Source organism: Ctenopharyngodon idella, chromosome 15 (genome assembly GCF_019924925.1).
Source record: "Ctenopharyngodon idella isolate HZGC_01 chromosome 15, HZGC01, whole genome shotgun sequence".
Lineage (NCBI taxonomy): Eukaryota > Metazoa > Chordata > Actinopteri > Cypriniformes > Xenocyprididae > Ctenopharyngodon > Ctenopharyngodon idella.
In genome coordinates this window covers 32,601,343-32,620,576 of record NC_067234.1, presented here as the reverse complement: position 1 = coordinate 32,620,576, position 19,234 = coordinate 32,601,343, and the positions used below count along the sequence as shown (strand labels likewise).

The window sequence follows — 19,234 nt, the reverse complement described above, 5'->3', positions numbered from 1 at the left end:
GATCTATTATAAAGGAGTTAAGTATTCATGATGCTTCAGATCCTCAGGCCATTTTAATATGGTAATGTTGGGATATATGTGAAATAGTAATTTTTTAGTATCAGAATTGGAATTGACCTCTGTGACCCCAATTCCATGAGTGACAGACAGAAAGTCCAAATGCTGAAGGAGACATTCTTCTTAATGATTCAGCCGTATCAAAACTGTGAAGTGATTAGCATGCTGGAGCCATAAATAACACAATATTTGACACAATTTATATAACTAAAAACAACATCTACCTGGAACACTGGAATACATTCTGAAATGTGTTTGCAATTCATAACGCAACAAGTACATGTTGCAATCTCAGCGCTGCAAAGGATGCTATAGCAGCTTCCCTATATAGTTTCCCTTTATAGTTAGCTACCTGAATAACAACACCTGTGCTGCGTCCGAAAACTGAAAAATGCTGCCTTTGGAAGATGCATTCCAAGGTAGGAAGGCATCAGACACGTCCAAATTCAATGTTCTTCAATGTTCAATGTACCAAATTCAAAGCTTCACTTCCTGTCTCTTGAGATACCTTCCTTTGATGGATATTTGAAGGTAGCATAGATGCATCCTTCATTGCCATTGATATCCCACAATCCTGTGCATTTCATTCTGTGACAGCTGAGCTAAAAATAAATATGGCGTCTGAAAGTTGTAAATGTAAATTTACATTTTTGACCAACTTTTTCCACTTTTAAAGTCATTTCTAGCGAGAAATTACTATTGTCGTAATTATATATGTGCTTAGTTATCACCAGAGCTCGCTTTATATGGTTGTAAATCTTCACACCATTATGCTGCCTCAGAAGTCTGTCCAAAATTAGTTGCGTGAGGTACCTTTGTGCGCAAGTGCTTCCTGCAAAGTTATTGCTCGATAAAGGCTGATTTATACTTCTACGTCAGACCTACGCCGTAGCCTCTACACCGTATGCTACGTGTTGGTTTTCATTTATACTTCTGCGTCGTTTTCCTTTTTGACCTGAGGGAGGGGTTCTAGCAGACTTGCGGTCCACGTAGAATTGACGCGTTGTTACATTTTTGGAGAGGTGAACGTCAGGTGTTAACTCGTTAACTCCAACATGAAGATGTATGGAGCGGAAACCTGGAGGACGACCAAGATGACCATCAGGAAGGTCCAAACCTTCATTAACAGCTGTCTCAGAAGAATTCTCCAGATCCGATGGCCTGACACCACCAGCAATACCAACCTTTGGGAAAGGACTCCCCAGTTCCCTGCTGAAGAAGAAAGCAGGAAGAGAAGATGGGGCTGGATAGGGCACACTCTTCGTAAACCTCCAACCAACATCAACAGGCAGGCATTGAAGTGGAACCCCCAAGGAAAGCGGAGAAGAGGCCGTCCAAGAAACACCTGGCGACGTGACCTCGAGGCCGACATCACCAAGATGGGTTACACCTGGAACCAACTGGAAAGAACGACCTAAGACGGAGGGCTCTGGAGATCTGTGGTTGGCGGCCCATACCCTGGCAAGGGTGACGGGCATAAGTAAGTACGTAAGTACGTCAGGCTACGCCATTGGCTACTAGGGTTGGGTATCGAGAACCGGTTCCATTTTAGAACCGGTTCCAAATTTCAAAGAACCGGGGATTCGATACGATGCGTGCATTTCGATTCTGTTTATCCATTCCTGACTTTTTTCAGTCATTCTCGCACGGCGAACGGCAGTAAGCATTTTACAGTTGTATTTATCTGCTAGGACCTGCGACAAGGACTTTATCTCATCACGCGCATATGCAGTTCATTACGGCACTGACTTTTGCTTCAACACGGCATTAATCTGAAGGAATGCACCGTGTTTAAGGGGCACCATGTTTAAGGGGCACCATGTTTAAGGGGTCGCGTCTAAAAACACGTGGAAAGTCTTTCTCCTCCTTTCCAAAGCACTTGCACTCCCGTGGCGTCTGTCGTTGCTATGCAACCATGAAACTGCACTCTCCATGATGACGAGGAAGTATCAGCAAAGGATTAATTGATTTCTAGCCCTTGCATTAGCTTTACTACTAGATATATTTTTAAACAGTCACTTGTTGCCACCTAGTGGAGTACTAATGTATTCAATATTACTGACTTTGCATTTTAATCTCTCTTACATTACTGTCTCCAATAGCAACTGCCTGTTATATATTTCATGTTGTTTTTTTTTTGTGTTATATCTAAATAGTTTTGGTTTGTAATTGCTTCTGATCATTCCTTAATGAAAGTGTTATTTATTTCATTATTAGACGAATTGTCACAGTTAACAGTTACAGCCTACTGGTTACAGCCTAAATGTGGCAAGAATAAAAGGTAAAAACATTATTTTTGAAGTATTTGCTCTTTTTTCCTCTCCATAAAAAAATATTGGAATCGGAACCGAGAATAGATGAGAACCGGATTCGATAAGCAGAATCGGAATCGCTAAAATTAAAACGATACCCAACCCTATTGGCTACATGTGCTACACACAGCCTAAGTCATAGGTACGGTGTAGGTTCGACGCAGAAGTATAAATCAGTCTTGTTTGATTGTGCTTAAATATGTAATATAACAAATCAAGTAAAAATGTATTTATGAACGTTTTACACAGAGAAATGTATGTTAATATGAAATGTGAAATGAAATGTTAATAATAATGGTATCACTTTAGTTTAGTCCAATTCTCACTATTAACTAGTTGCTTATTAGTATGCATATTAATAGGATATTGGCTGTTTATTAGTATTTATAAAGCACATATTAACGCCTCATTCTGCATGACCATATTCTACATCCATTAATCCTACCCAAAACCTAAACTTAACAACCTTACTATCTATTAATAAGCAGTAATTAGGAGTATATTGAGGGAAAAGTCATAGTTAATAGTTAGTTAATAGTGAGAATTAAAGTGTAAAGTGTGACCATAATATAGTATGAAATTGAGCAAAACTTCCATCATTACGCTAAGTGCTCTTTCTTATGATTGCTAGACTTTAACAAAACAAACAGATCAGCTAATTCAGAGAATCACCACTAATATCAGCAAACCATGATAAAAAAAGACGAGCAAACACGACGTCTTCCTTCAAACTGAGACGACGCGTGTCGCTTTCAATTACGGTCAGGGACTTTACCCTCCCCGTCTGTCATGTTTGCATTAGTCTTTCTGAAGTCTGCAACAGAGGAATTCAATAAAGCATCCCCGACAGAGACAAAAAAACCTCACTGTTCCCACAGAGAAGCTGTTTTACATCACACCCCATTCTCTAGCATCTACTGTTCAGGAATCCACATGACCCAGGAGAGAGGCTTACGCCGAACGCTTAAGCTAGCAGCCTAACTGGGATTTTCATTTAAAATCATCGACACGCCAGCTGCACGGAAATGCACTCCAAATTTGCTTACAGCTCTTTGGAATCACGCTCAAAGGCAATACATATTCATAACACTGGAAACAATGGCCTGGCTTTGCATAAAGGTACACAGAAACATGATGTGACTTGGGAATCACATTTTTTTGTCTGATTGTAAAACATGACAGAGATGAGAAATGCTGCACCTCTCATGACTGCAAGTGTTTGTTTGGTTTTTATGATTTATATGTCTTGTCTTATCAAGATCAAGTCAGTAATAAGTTCATGGCGCCATTCAATGAAGGCACTTTTTTTAACCAACAGATGAAAATTATGATTCCAAATGCTTAGAAATACTTCATTTGTTGAACAATTGGAGTTATCATTAGCTATGTTTTCATTCAAAGTTGCACATTTAACTTATGAGAAAAATTGGAATATCGCGTAAAACATTTGCGAGTAAAGCAGCGTTTCCATCCCATGTGTTCAAGAGAACAATATTGTCCCTTCCTGGGAAATTGGCGCAAAATATCTGTAATAAAAATGGAAGTTGCTACAGTTGGGGAAGAAACTATGGCTCCTTTTTTCCTCCATCATAAATGACTCATGCTCATGCGGTCATGTTATTTTGAGTTCAGATGCCTGTTTGAAAACTCAACTGTGTGAGACACTTCTGGGAGGTCATTACATCCAATCATTCTGATGACAGACTTTGGCTCAGGCATTTAAGAATGATCAAACCAACAACTGAGATGCTGTGATGCGATTGGTCCGCTGGTTAGTCCAGTAATCCAATCACATCCTCTGTTGAGTCAAAATCACGAGTTTTTTGTTGCGCATCAAAGGATTTATTCGGTAAATGTGTTTCCATCATAGTTTATGCGCATGTATTTTATATCTGATCAAAAATGTATCTGCCTCAATTGAGCTCCTAAGTTTTTTATGCGTGTTTTTAGAGTGTATGCGCATCTTGCCATTTCCATCCAGCATTTTTTTATGTGATATCCCAAAATGTGCATAAAAATAGGTGGATGGAAATATTAATGCCTGTTTAATAATTGGTGTGGAAAGTGCCAAAATGCAATGCTATGAACAATAGCAATAGTTAATTAATGAACACTTTGAGATGTGGCACAGCAGTTAACCATAGTGCATGTGGTCCAGGTTCGAGTCCAGTGACTTTTCCCAAAAATTTCTTATCACTTTCTGCTTTATCTGTCTATTAAATAGTGGTAAAATATAAAACAAAATAAGTAGATGTTAAAAGTACCTATAGTCAATAGTCAACCATAACACAGCCGGGTCCATGAAGGTACTGCAGGTGATCTGTGGAAAATATAAGTAAGCTACTTCAAAATGCATTTCTAAATGTGATGATTTGTTGTATAGCTACCTTTCAAAAGTTGGGGGTTAGAAGGCTTTTTTTTTTCAAAAATGAAATTAATACTTTTATTCAGCAAAAATTCATTAAATCAACCAAAAGTGACAGTAAAAAGACATTTTTAACTCTTTCCCCGCCATTGACGGAATTTTCCAGCTTTCTGTGTTTTCACTGTTATATGGTAGGGGGTGCTATTATGCATCTACTGAAAGAGTAGATAATCTCAGGATCAAAACAAAGGCAAAAAAGGAGCAGAAACAAGCAATAAAAGCATTGCTTATGCACATTTTAGTTCTTTTTAAAAAAAAACTCTTTTTGTTGAAAATGTTGCCTTTTTTATTAAACTTACCCATATTCAAATGTTAATAAAAAAAGAACGCACGAAGCTAGAATAAAACGTTTTTTGTTGTTGTTGTTGTGGCAGAGGCTCTGTTATTTCTTTTGATATAATGCATCTTCAGATACTCATACAACAAAATATTCTGGGTGCCAAGAAATTTTTGTGAAAATGATCAAAAACGCTGGCGAGAAAAGAGTTAACGTTACAAAAGATTTGTTTTCAAATTTCAACCTTCTATTCATCAAAGAATCCTGGAAAAAATTAACATATTTCCATAAAAATATTAACAAGCACAACTGATTTCAATATTGAGAATAGGAAATCAGCATATTTCACCATGTTGCTGCGACACACGATAAAAGGTAGGCCTATCTTTTCATTATTTTTATCCTAACCAGCCGCGATGATCACACACGACAATTCTATTTTAGAAACATTTTCTATTTTTCAACGTCGCAGCTGGATCAACAACATATACAACGTATGACAATGATAATCTCAGGTACTGATTATGTTTTTTATTTAATGTTAAAAGCATCTAATGTGAGTTTGAATATCATTCTGTATGGCCTTTCTAGCAGTAGACAATGGATAATTCACCTCAGATCTTGAAAGTAAATTAAAGGAAACAAGAACGTTTGAACTATTCTTGAAGTCTATTCTATGACAAAAATTGTTTCAGTCACTCAGTATGTATTTTATGTAATTATCCATTTAGTTGCGAGTGCAGCACGCTTGCAGAGAGACTCCGCCCACATGCTCTTCTGATTGGATGTGATTTTTGACGCGTCTCGTAGTCAGGTCACGCCTGGTGTGGACAGAAATTTACTTGTTGCTTGAATCTTATCGCATTGCGTCTGATTAGGACATGGTCGCTGCGTCCAAAGTCACATACTGTCTGAGTAGGTACTGCATTCGAATTTAAAATTACTTTGCAACCGTTAAAAAAGTATGTTCTATATAGTATGAATGTGGGTAACTATGAATGAAATTCGGACGTATTACATCCACCACGTTGTTACTGTCACATGACCTACCAGTGTCAGTTATGTCGCTTTACTGCCATTCATAAATCCTCTCCCATGGCCTCATGGGATAGTAAAATGTCCATCGAATGTGCATTTCAGAATCTCGGCAGAAGTAGTAGGTCATTCAGATACTTTTCGCTCACTGTTTTTTGAATACTATGTATTCGGACATAGTACTACTCCTTTGGTGTACTGTTTTCACGTAGGTAAATATTTGATTTTGGACGTAGAATGATTTGTGAAGGATCATGTGACAGTGAAGACTGGAGTAAATGACATCACAGGAATAAAATGTATTTTAAAATATATTCAAACAGAAAACAGCAATTCTAAATTTTAATAATATTTCACAATATTTCTGTTTTTACTGTATTTTTGATCAAATAAATACAGTCTTGGTGAGTATAAGAGACTTTTAAAACAAGAATTTTTACATTAGGTGGTCCCAGGATTGGCAGAGAGTCTGAAAAGGTTGAAAGGATGACTCGGATGTTCCAGAAACCCTGGATTGAACCTGTAGGATTCTTATGTTAGGAAGCAACAGCTGCTGAAGATGTACCTTCAATATACGAGATTCTGGTTCAAATCCCAATTAAATACCAGGCATGTAATACCAGGATCTAGTCTTCACTCTTTCCCTCTCTAGTACATGAGCATGGAGTAGAGGACGCTTACCGGGCGTACCTCAGTTCAATTAGGGATTAAGAAGAAAAAGAAATATTTATTACAGTCCTGCTAGGCTCGATCTGAAACAACAAAGAGTCAGCCTCAGTAATGCCGACCAGATGAAAGGGACTGGCCGGAGCATACTGGAGATCATTAGTGAAGATCCCCAGCAGACTTCATCTCATCTCCTTCTTCTCCTTCTCTCCAATATACATCAAAGGAGTCTGTCGCTATGAATGCAAACCAGCCAGAACATGTCAAGTAAACGCTCAGGCAAACTGGTTACGATGATATGTTGGCACAATCATGATTGCACACATTTGATTATCTCCAGGGCGGGGGGCGTTCCTGCGGGTCACGTGGCTTTGGGCTGCATGACTGCACGCTGATTACTGCACAGTGTGGTGGGACAAAGGTGAAGTTGTTCTGGTGAAGTGGTTTTGAGGTCTTGCATGCTGTTTTTGTGTCAGTTGACCCAATAATTAAAATTCTGTCATGCTAAACCTGGATGTTTTTCCTGGCCTTTTTGAACCTTCAACTGTCACTATCAACTATCTCCAAATTTCATGACTATTTCTCCAAATATTTTGAAAATTAAAATTACAGCAGGGTGAGAACATAATCATTTTTGGGTGAATTATCCTTGAATATAGTATTATAAAGTAAATGAGCATCTTTGTTTTGCAAGGAAAAGGGAAAATCAAACTGTCCCACTAAAGCAATGATGCATTTCCATATTCGTGCCAAATGCTTATGTGCCGACTGACAATCTTCGCGCTTAATAAAAATAAACTGAGGGACAGTCAATGTCCTTCCGCTCAGGCCATCCAGAAAACACATGCACAACAATAGCTGATTTAGCTAAATCACTCATTCCCTTAAAAGAACAATTGGCAATGTGCTGATTGTAGAGGAAAAATCTGTGCAATGTATATAATAATGATAAAACTATGTGAAAGCATCAGGGTCATTCTCAGGAAAGTACCATTTGTGTTCTTTATGTGTGTCCCTGTGGCTTACTAAAATATAGATATATCACTGAACACATTTAACTCTGTTTGATGTGTAAAGTATTTTTAAAATAAAAACATGGATCTTATTCATTTTAATTGTTAATATGAAAACAAAAATTTATTCTTTCACTGCCTGTGAATTTTTTATTTTTTGTGCATTTGCTGAAAAAAATAAAATAAACAAGTAATAATAATTAAACAATTTAATAAACTTATTAAATTAATTAAATTAATAAGTTTGGTGTTGGTAAGAAAACGTTTTATAAAGGTTTTGAATCATCAAGTTTGTTCACCAAGGCTGCATTTATTTGATAAAAAATACAATAAAAACAGTAATATTGTGAAATATTTTTACAATTTAAAATCATCGTTTTCTATTGCTGCTTAAGAAGCATTACTATTATAATTATATAATTATTATTATCAACGTTAAAAACAGTTGTGCTGCTATATATTTTTGTTGAAACTAGGGATGTCAATTTACACAAATTCCCATGATCGATCATCATTTAAATTAACGATCAGTTAATCGATTAATAGCTAGCTTGAAAACTGCAATATGCATGCACTGCAGTGGCTTATAGCCAACAGCATGACAGGGTGTGCAAATTCGGCTCAAAATGTCATGTTCCTCAGCAAATGAATAAGAAGGGTTTTTAACTTAAATAAAGGGCTAGTAGGATTATAAAATAAGTCGATGTGATTGATCATTTATTAAATTACTTATTTAATAAGCAAGTATAACAACTAATACAATGTGTCACCAACGCCACCATAGATGCGAGCTTGTCAGAATGTGTACTCCTGTTGTGAAAGCGCTCTTCCTGGAACAACGCGCTGAAAAAAGGTAACTAATCCCAATGAATTCACAACGATTTATTAAAATAGTGTTCTCATTAATGTTATGTAATATGACAGTTCCAATCATAGTTATTGTCAGTCGTGCATTGCTGTTTGAGCTGCACGCTGAATGAACACTGGTAAACTGGAGCACCATGCCAGCGCATTATTTAACTCAAAGAAACGCATCCTATATGAGATTAATCAGCTACAAAATAAACATAATATTGCAAATTATATCTGCACAAAATTACTTGAAGTGAACTTGAACAAGTTACGTGCTAGTCATGCGTGACTGATGCTGTGGACGCGCTCTTCCTGGAGCAACGTGATGAAACAACTTAACAGCAACTAAACCCAAATAATTCACAATGTTTAATTACAATATTGTTCTCTTTATAATGTTATGTAATATGACAGTCCTAATCATAGTCATTATTAGTTGTGCATTGCTGTTTGAGCTGTGTTGAAGCTGATCACCGGCACGCTTTACTACAGCGTTAATTCTTAACCAAATGCATCCTATATGAGATAAATCAGATATAGATAGGCCTACACAAAATAAACACAATATTACAACTTACATTCACCCAAAACAAAAGGCTGCGAATACACACGCAAACTTGATGAAGCTGTAAAATAGTCCCCAAACATAACTCCAGCACGCTCGCTTCATTTTTCCTTGTTTCTGCTTTACATGATTCGCAGTTGAGCAGCACGAACGCGCATGAACCTGCTCAATCGACGATCGATAAGTTTTATTGATTAAATGTATTATCGACAATTAATCGTTTTAAATTAACAGTGTTTATTTAAACTTATTAAACGTATTGTTGTATTTTGTTTATGTATCTTTTTTTCTTTTTATTCTAAACTGTTTTAATATTCTCTACTTTTATTGCTATTTCTATTTTTATAGTATTCTCTTAACTGTTTTAATGCATTTTATATAAATCTTTTAATTCTTATGTAGGCCTATTTGTTCCTTTTTATGTAAAGCACTTTGAATTGCCATTGTGTATGAAATGTGCTATATAAATAAACTTGCCTTGCCTACACAGAAAAATCAACTCTGCTCGGAGTACATATGGTCCCTCTCTAAACACTGTTAAAGTAACACTGAAGCAGAGTTAGAGTTAATGAGATAATTAAGCGATTAATTAAGTGATGAATGAGCATTAGTGATGAACAATTGCAGTTAACAAGCAGAATCAATGAAGAAAAGATAATGCTCCTCTGCTGAGATCTTGAGAGAAATAAATATCTTTTATCTTCAGTTGATTTCATCTAAGACTGTGGCTGAAGTCAGTTGTAGTTCTTGTGTTTCTCTTTTCTTCAGTGATTCTGCTTGTTAACAGCAGGTGTTCATCACTAACACTCAATCATCACTTAATTCATTGCTTAATTATCTCATTAACTTTAACACTATTTAGAGAGGGACCACATGTACTCCGAGCAGAGTTGATTTAACTCTGGTGATTTTGCTGTGTATTTGAATTTCTTTAGAATAAAAGTATAATTTCTTAAAAAAAAAAAAAACTGACTGACCCAAAACATTTTAACTCTCCAGGCAAAACAATTCCAGTTATAGCCAGTTCACATCAACAACAATGAGAGTTTCATTTCAATGGGTGCATCTGCGATCTGAAACACAATCACATCAAGCAGACAATAACATGTGCTGGTGTATTTACTCATGTATCAGATCTCAGATAAGGCTGGATATGCTAAACACGGCTCGTACGAACAACTACACCGTGACATTTCTCCTCAGCAGCTGTCCTCCGTCATGCTAAAGTTACGAGGATCATTTATCTCCTGCATAATTAACAGCATTGATGGATGGCCCTGGTTTACAAGTTTACTCTGAACGTCTGGGCTAACAGACCCACTTTCAGTTTTCCCACAATCCTCTGCAGGTTCATCAGCCGTAGTGGCATTATAATGGAGGCAGGGGATGCTGAGTCATTCCCGGTGTCAGAGCCATGAGCTGGAGTCGCCCCTCCAGACAATTCATCCTTCATATTTATCAGGACTAGAACCCATCCATGTGAATCCGAGGTGTGCGTGTCTTTTATCGGCCACGCTGGCTCAGCAGCCGTCCTCTCCTTCCCAGCATCCATTACTGGCAAAAATAAAGATGCATGGTCAATTATGCAAAGCCAACGTCACATCTGTCCTCTCCTGGACTTGAGTGCATGGAGATGAATGTTTTAAAACATAAATCAAACTGATTTAAAACAGATCAGAACCAATCATAGGTGCAAGTGCAGAGAAACCAGCCAATCAGGAGGAGTTTCACATTCACTCTAAAGCTGCTGTATATGGAACATTACACAGTCAGTGAAATATGAGCGCAGGTGTATTGTGATACATATTTCACGTGTTGTGTTGCTGCACAGCCAGAAACACAATGAGCAAAAGCATCTAAGTGGGTCATCTTAAGCCCCAAGTATCTAGGACAAGCCGACGAGCCATGAGGACTGGTGAGAGTCCAACTCCACACGGTTCATAATGTCCAGGATAACAGCTCACTAACCAGATAAACAGACTTACAACTCTAAGAAGAAGAAGAAGAAGGTGAAGTGGAGGTGTTTTGAGTAGTGATGGACCAATATATCAGCCAATATTTGCCTATGTTTTTGTAAGGGTGCTCCGATCGATCGGCCGCAGATGATTATCGGCCAGTAATCTTTTTATATAGTTTGATCGGTGGTCTCTATAAAGGCCAACAGAAGCTCTTCTCATTCAATCAGATGACACAAAACTCGTGAGACAATTTTTCTATGCGCAGCTAAACTTGCTTCACTAAATTCACCGGTCTGGGGTGTATTTGAAGCCTTCTATTTATCATGTAGTATTATTTATTTCAGTGATCATATCAGCCAATACTGTTTCCAGTTATCAGAGATAGGCCCAAAAAATCCTGATCGGAGCATCCTTAATTTTTTGATTATTGCAAAAGAACTGCATTTATTGTATTAATGTGTTAAATACAATATAAATACATTAAATATATTACATACATTATATATCTATAGGCCTAATAACTAAAAATATTTAAATAAATATGTATATATATTAATAATATTTATAATATGAATTAACATTTCAGTACAATATAAATATATTACATATTTAATATGACATTTTTTAAGATGCAGTAACCCAAAATATTTGAAAAATATATTAATATATTAATGAATTATAATATTAAATATATTAAATACAATATAATTACATTAAATATATTACATACATCATATATTTTTTCAAGAATTAATAACTAATATATTTATATATTCAGTACAATATAAATATATTACATATTTAATTACATTTTTAAGATTTAGTAAATCAAAATATTTGAAAAAAATATACTTATACTTAAATATATTCAATATAATAAATATATTAAACATATTGCATATATTATACATCTTATATTATTTTAAGATTTAATATCTCAAAATACATGTATATAATTACTAATATAATTAAAATACATGTATATAATTAATAATAATAATTACATATTTATAACTTAATTGCTATGAACTACTTGAAGGAAATTAATTAAAAATAGTGACTACTTATCACAGCACTTAAAATAATTTAATCTTGATTTTTTTTTTTTTTTTATTTAAAACATGAAGAGTCACATCAGACTATATATAAATATTAGTTACTGAAAAGCTCTTATTAAGCACTTATCTTAAGTGATCAACAATATTTGCAAAGACATTTCTGCACTTGTTTATGTAGTTTTGCTGCTGAACAAAGGAAGGACACACAGATTGTAAATAAGTGTGGAGACAGACAGCCTTGAGATAATTAAATAACAATCTTTCAGGGCTGGGTTTTGTGCACTGCATGACATGCCCAAAACAAATCATCTGAGACACGGCCATATGTCCAATCATGGGAAACCCAACACATCTCAAACACAAATAATCTGATTACATAGCATACATTTAGTTAAAACAACCCAACATTATCTAATAAGCAAATAAGTTGCTGCAAAGCACAGACATTATTATGAACCCATTGTGTATGAGAAGGAAGAAGTAATCTGTTGTTCTCCACAGAAGATTCAAATAACACTCACAAGACAATTCTGGCCATAAGCCCGTGATTAAGGCAATAGAGATGAGTTACGCACAAAGAGCCATTTAAAGCAACAAAAACATTCTTAAGCAGTTTGTTTATCTCACTCAAGTGGGCATGTTGTCTGGACTCCCTCCATGCAAAGCTGCAAGTATATCAAATTCATTTAAGCCTGGACTCAAGCCAGTGTTTAACCTCAGAAATTATCGCTTCATTTCCTGAGCAAACACAACTGCACTACTGCACAAATGAGTCACCGGCAACAATGATTGATGAAGATCAAGTTAAATGCACAAATACAAAGTTCTGTCATGAAACCCTAGATGGCGCAGGCTCATAAGTCTTTAACCCAATCTGCTTGCAATCACATCATTCTCTATAGGGCACAGCTGATTGGTTCCCATTGTATTGGTAGCCAATGAGCTTGCTGCCCAACATTCAAATTCTTGCCTATTGTTTGCTGTAGCAGTTTGCGGCATGCTTTCAGAAACCCTCCACCTTCCCCAGCTCCACCTGTATAGACCTGCTTCAGGGGTGATTCATGTATGCTTGTACAACAGCAGCATGTCATGCATGTTCATAGTAGCATGTTGTATGTATTGGCAGTGTAAAGGTCACGTGTGAAGTACCGAGCCAGTGTTTACTAAGCGAATGTGTCAAACGGCCTTTACAAAAAAAGGTAAAACAACGATGTCGGACGATTTTGAAGTTGGAGGAGAAAATGAGATGGAGGTTTTCAACCTACCGCAGTACGTCCGCCTATGTCACACGTGACCTTTCCAACATGATTACGTAATGCGTGGCGCATCACAGTGCTGGTGCAAGATGAGCATTTGTGGTTAAAGGGTATATAATTTATTTATTTTTTTTCAGAAAATGGCCGATCATTTAGCTAGATAAGACCCTTATTCCTCATCTGGGATCGTGTAGAGCCCTTTGAAGCTGCACTGAAACTGACATTTCGACCTTCAACCTGTTTGAAACTGTTGAAGTCCAATATGGAGAAAAATCCTGGAACGTTTTCCTCAAAAACCACAATGAAGAAAGAAAGACATAAACATCTTGGATGACATGGGGCTGAGTAAATTATCAGGAAATTTTAATTCTGAAGTCAACTAATCCTTTAAGTGGCGTTTGCCCGTGCAAAACTTGCCACCACCAAGCTATAGTGTTGCTATGCAGTTACTAGCATGTTTTTGCTATGGGGTTGCTAGGGTGGTAACTTAATGATCAAAGTCAAAAGAGTGCCCTTTCATGTCTTTGAGATTTTCTGGTCTCCAGAAATTCAATAATGCAAATTTACTGGATTCTTTTGCTGTTTTATTCTCTGCCAGAAAAAAGAAAAAAGAAAAAAAAAAAATCGCACATCTGATCATTTAATTAAGTAATAGCCATAATCCATAATTTTAAGCAATAATAATAATTATTCTATCCTTGGCAAACATCACAAACCAAAAGAACTTACTATCCATATAGAGATTAAATATTCAAGACTTTTAAAAAAAATCAACAATACTCTTAATTCAGAACATAAATAGTTCAAAGACAAAGGCATGATTAAACTCTGAATAATTCACGTTACACCCACAGAATTGTTCTGCTGACATGGAGTCAATGAAGAACGTTTGCGGTCGGTGAATCCCGCTGCCCTTATTATAAACAAACACAAAATGAACTGTCTCAGCAAAAACAGTGCTCCATTTATTCTGGGCCATTTCTGGAGTGAATGAACAATTCTGTGGACGTGGGTATGATATGAATAATTCACGTCAAGAAGATTTAAAATATGCATATTTGGAGCCCTTACACTTGGCATGTTTTCATCACGGCACAAAACAAACGTCAAGATCTGTACAAACACCCCTGATATTAAAACACAAATCACACAACAGGCCCACACAAACATTGTATGCAGATGAAGAAGATCCACAATGGCTGGAACACGACAACGGTGGCAGACATATGCCTATATGTAAAAGATTGTAAACTCCAAATTACCTCATAAAGCACAGGTCAGAAAATGTAAAGGCCATTTAGCATTCAAAATAAAATATGCATGAGTCTTGAGCTAATACTAAATGAGTACTGATTAGACAGCGGATTGTTTAGCATATGGCTGATTGGTGCATATCAATGCATTCCAACGCTTTTCATCTCTCATTCTCAATCTTCACAGAACACCAGAGATCATATCTGCTGTCTGATAAAGATTTCCTCTGGAACAGAGCCTGTTTAACTCAGGATTGAACCTGAGAGAGAGAGAAAGAGATAAAGATAGAGAGAGAGAGAGAGAGAGAGAGAGAGAGAGAGAGAGAGATCCAGTGTTCTCTTTCTACCCTAGAGACACATCAAGCTACAATTGAAAGATCTTTAACTAAACAGCCTGTTCTCCACCGACCTCATGTACCCACTCTGGGGTTTCATGTCCTGCTTGGGACTTTGTCTCCATTTTAATGACGCATATTTTTTACAGTCTTTGCTACAATGCTTGCGGGAAACGCAACCCTGCTTGATATATTGGTTATTCACTAGATTTTGGAGCTGACACAAAAGATCTTAGTGCCATATTTAGTTTTTGACAGGAATGAAAATGAGGCTGTAAGTGTTAACAACATACCGATTTGTTCAGCTGATGAAACATTTTTCCAAAAGTTTTTCAGCAGACAAAAACTCCATAAAACAGTTCTGAAGGTTGGGAGTTTTGGACGTGATGTGATCTAGGACATTTATACTGCAATATTCATTTGCTTAAAATTCAATATGGCGTCTACCCTGATTAAAGGTGTAGTAAGAGATTTCTGAGAAACACTGTTGAAAGTGGATCGGACCGAGCAGCACAACACAATTGTAGCCAATCAGCAGTATGGGGCATGTCCACTCGTGATGGGGAGGAGAGAGTAAGCCAATCAGCAGTGGGGGTGTGTCCACTCATGATGAGGGAGGAGAGAGAGCCAATCAGCAGTAGGGGGCATGTCCATTCGTGATGGGGGAGGAGAGTAAATCAGCAATAGGGGGCATGTCCACTCGTGATAGGGGAGGAGAGAGTGAGCCAATCAGCAGTAGGGGGCATGTCCATTCGTGATGGGGGAGGAGAGAGAGTAAATCAGCAATAGGGGGCATGTCCACTCGTGATAGGGGAGGAGAGAGTGAGCCAATCAGCAGTAGGGGGCATGTCCACTCGTGATGGGGGAAGAGAGAGAATGGGGGGAGTGTCCACTCATGATGGGGGAAGATAGAGAGTGGGGGGCGTGTCCACTCATGATGGGGGAAGAGAGACAGTGACACAATGAGCAGTCGGGGGCGTGTCAACTCATGATAGGAGAGGAGAGAAAGTGAGCCAATCAGCAGTAGGGGACATGTCCACTCATGATGGGGAGGACAGAGAGTGAGCCAATCAGCAGTAGGGGGTGTGTCTACTCGTGATGGGGAGAAGAGAGAGTTAGCAAGAGGGAGATTTGAATACTGCAGAAAGAGAGATGGCTGAGAGACATTACAAAATGTCAGAGGAATATCACTGGAAAACCAAGGGTTATGTTTAGGAAAGCGCTTTAGGATCAGAGTTAATATTAGAAAAGCTTTCCAGAGCTGGAGAGACCGAAGCGGGAAGGCCTGAAAACAGACGCAGAGGTTGCGTTGTTTCTGCTCCATATGTGAGTAACATTGGTTTTGCTGTTTCACAGAATCAAGATATGCTGTTGTTGTTAGCTATAGTAACAGGACAGTTTTTTAAGTGGCATTGCTTGTCTGAAACTGCTGCCGACTTTTATAATCTTGTGTACTGTATGTTCATTTTTTGTTCTTCCTTGTCATTCATTCATCATCTTTGCTTTGTTTTTCGTGAAGCATTATTTTGCTTCGCTTCAGCTATGATAAAGAGACATCCATTCTTGCATTGCGTGTTTGTGCATTTTGGGGGTGGAGCAATGAAGGGAGGGGTGTGTTTCTCAGAAATCATTTACTGCACCTTTAAGAGCTTTGGGAATTATCACTTCTCAAGCAAGCGAGAACATTATTGGCCCATGCCGGCAATCTCAAAATGCCCAAATATTGTCTGATTTCATTAACCTGCATGGCCATATCAATATATTACCAGTAGTTAAGGCAAGCATTATGATAAGATAAAACAAAGCTGCCATAGTCTTCCAATGAAGGAGGAACATGAGTCATATTTAGAGACCAGAATAGACTTGGGCTGGAGTTTTTTGACCTAAGCAAGCAAGCAACTTGCTGACTTGGCTTTTTGACTTGGCAGTAAGCAACCACCTAGCAACTACCCAGAACACCTTAGCACAACAAATAGCTTTGCCCTTACAACCACCTACAACACACTAACATCATGTTATTGACGCCTGAAATGTCATTACAGATGGTATCTCTAGTTTAATTTTATGCATTGTTTATGCATTTAATCAATTAACAGAAATGCACCAAAAACATAAATGTTTAATGAGGAACGATCTAGTGCATGTCACCATGTGGCACATATTCTGAGCATCAATGCACCAGATGCTAGACAGCAGGGGTCAGACCTTCACACACACCAAGAGAAGCCAATCTCTCCACATTTATTCTAGAGGAAAACCTCCAATGACACAAGCAATGATGGATTGTCACGGCCGTGTTTTAAAATCGGCAGTACAGTGAGCTCTGGGCTGTAAGGACAGGGTCACAGGGGAGCTTGTGCCCTTGGCATTGACTGAGCATCCTGCAGATGAATTCATAACACACGCACGGACGCGCTCAAACATCTGATGCATCTCTAACGCATCTGTTTGACTGACTGTTGGAAATAAAACACATAACCCATAATTACTAGCAAAACTAAAACTAACAGCATCCAAGACGTTCCTATACTGTTACCATATGGTTCTGGTTTGGTTATTTTTGGGAAACTATTCCTTTTACATTTGTATAAATTAACATTCCCAGAATGTTGCAAGAAGGTTTTTGTGTGACAACCTAATAAGAACTTATACAGAACTTTCTGTAAAGATTATTTTAGGCTTTATTTTTCAGAACCAAAAATAAATGTTGTTGGAACACTGAATGAAGGTTTTCTTTGGCACCCTAATAAAAACGTAAAAAGAACGTTCAGTAAAGGTTACTTTAAGGTTTATTTGACTTAAAACCATAAACTAATATTCCCAGAACATACTCCATATAGTGAAAACTTCTTAAGCAATTTGTACAGGATTCCTATTGGAATTTCTATCATATTTTGGATCCATAATGGAGAAATTACAAATCCTCAAATAATCAAATAAGATGTTACTGGATAAAGTGTTTAAAAGTTTAAAATTCTTAATTTGTTATGTTCCACAAGGACATCTGAGAAACTATGTGTCCTAAAATAAATACTTATTTTAATATGTTGGAAATTCCCATTAGGGTCCTTTAGGATGCTTTCAAATTATGACTGAATGTCCGTTAGAAACTGCTGACCAGGGCGGGAACAAAAAACGGTTAGCTGAGAACCACAGGACGATCGGAGAACCGGGACATTTGTTACGGACATTCACGCAGTCTAGATAAACACAATTACTGCGAGTCAATTAACATTTCGCGCCCAGCACGTGCGGTCTCTAGTGATGCCGCAGTCACGCGCATCAGCATTTGTGTCGCCTCAACGCAATTCCACACAAAATACTGCCATTCATTTGCAAATCTGTATTATTACGTGTACATACCTGTCATAATTCCGTATGGTGTTCTGCGTGTGGGGTGACTGGCGGTGATGTGAGACATCATGGCATCCAGCGCGTCTCTCCTGTCAGACTCGGCGCTCTGAGCGCGGACACGCGCTTCTAGTGTTTAGCTCGCGGCTGAAGGGAGGAGCGCGCGCGCTGTGCCCGTGGAACACCAGAGCTTACCTTTGCGCGCGCGCACACACTTGTTGGTATGCTAGTGTGTGATGTTGTGTTTTTTCCCATTTATTATAATAATAAAAAAAAAAAAAAAAAAAAAAAATATATATATATATATATATATATTATAATTATTACTAGAACAAATAATAATTCTTACTCAATAGATGTGCATTTTTAATTGTTATTTAAGTATTTAATTATGAAATAAAATAACGAAATATTAATTTAATAGTATATTATTATTATTATTATTATTATTAATGTATAAATATATAAGACGTTATTAATATATTATTACTAAATAAAATATTTAAAAAAAAAAACATTTTATTGGCATTTAAAATAGTTAAAATCTTTATCAGCACTAAAGCGAAATAATTATTCATAACACAAGATTAACCATATCTATATAAAACAGAGAAATATTTAATATATGTCATGTTTTGTTTACTCATGGTTCGTGCTGAAATCTTCTAGAATGATTCAACTGTAACTGTACTACAGTTCGTTTCACAATTACCTGCCTTTACTCTTAATGTTTCAGGTTAATTAACTAACGTTAATTCAACACTACCAAACTGACAGGGGTCATTGAGTCTTGATAAATGGCGCCCTCTACTGAGATCACT

At 37.1% G+C, this 19,234-nt stretch overlaps 1 protein-coding gene across 2 annotated transcripts in view; it reads right to left on the bottom strand.

Moving 5' to 3' along the window:
* Positions 1-18,577, bottom strand: part of tiam1b (TIAM Rac1 associated GEF 1b) — a 92,632-nt gene extending 74,055 nt beyond the window's left edge. For both annotated transcript variants that reach the window (XM_051863324.1, XM_051863329.1), the window contains exon 1: positions 18,426-18,577. The gene's annotated coding sequence lies outside the window, so the exon portion shown is untranslated. The remainder of the gene's footprint in view (positions 1-18,425) is intronic.
* Between the last annotated feature and the right edge of the window lie 657 nt (positions 18,578-19,234).